Below are 345 nucleotides of genomic sequence, written 5' to 3' on the forward strand. Positions count from 1 at the left end.
GTTGAATCCGTCTTTCAATTACTTATTTCATTTATTAGATTATTTATTTCAGAATTATTCAGTGATACATTGAAAAGGCATTCAGTTATTCATTTCAGAAATATCTAGTTATTAATTTCATAATTATTCGGTTATTCATTTCAGAATTATTCATTTATTCATTTCGAAATTATTCAGCTATTTCTGTATTCCACATTATAAATATTAGTTATAATGAACAACAGAGTATATTCATTATATAGTTCAATTTCTTATTTAACATCCCTTAATATTATTCTTATAATTGATTACATAAGTTTTGTTGGCGTCCCAGAGTAGGTTTATTTAAACAGAACATGTTTTCAT

Source organism: Penaeus monodon, chromosome 29, assembly GCF_015228065.2.
Source record: "Penaeus monodon isolate SGIC_2016 chromosome 29, NSTDA_Pmon_1, whole genome shotgun sequence".
In the NCBI taxonomy this organism is placed as follows: Eukaryota; Metazoa; Arthropoda; class Malacostraca; order Decapoda; family Penaeidae; genus Penaeus; species Penaeus monodon.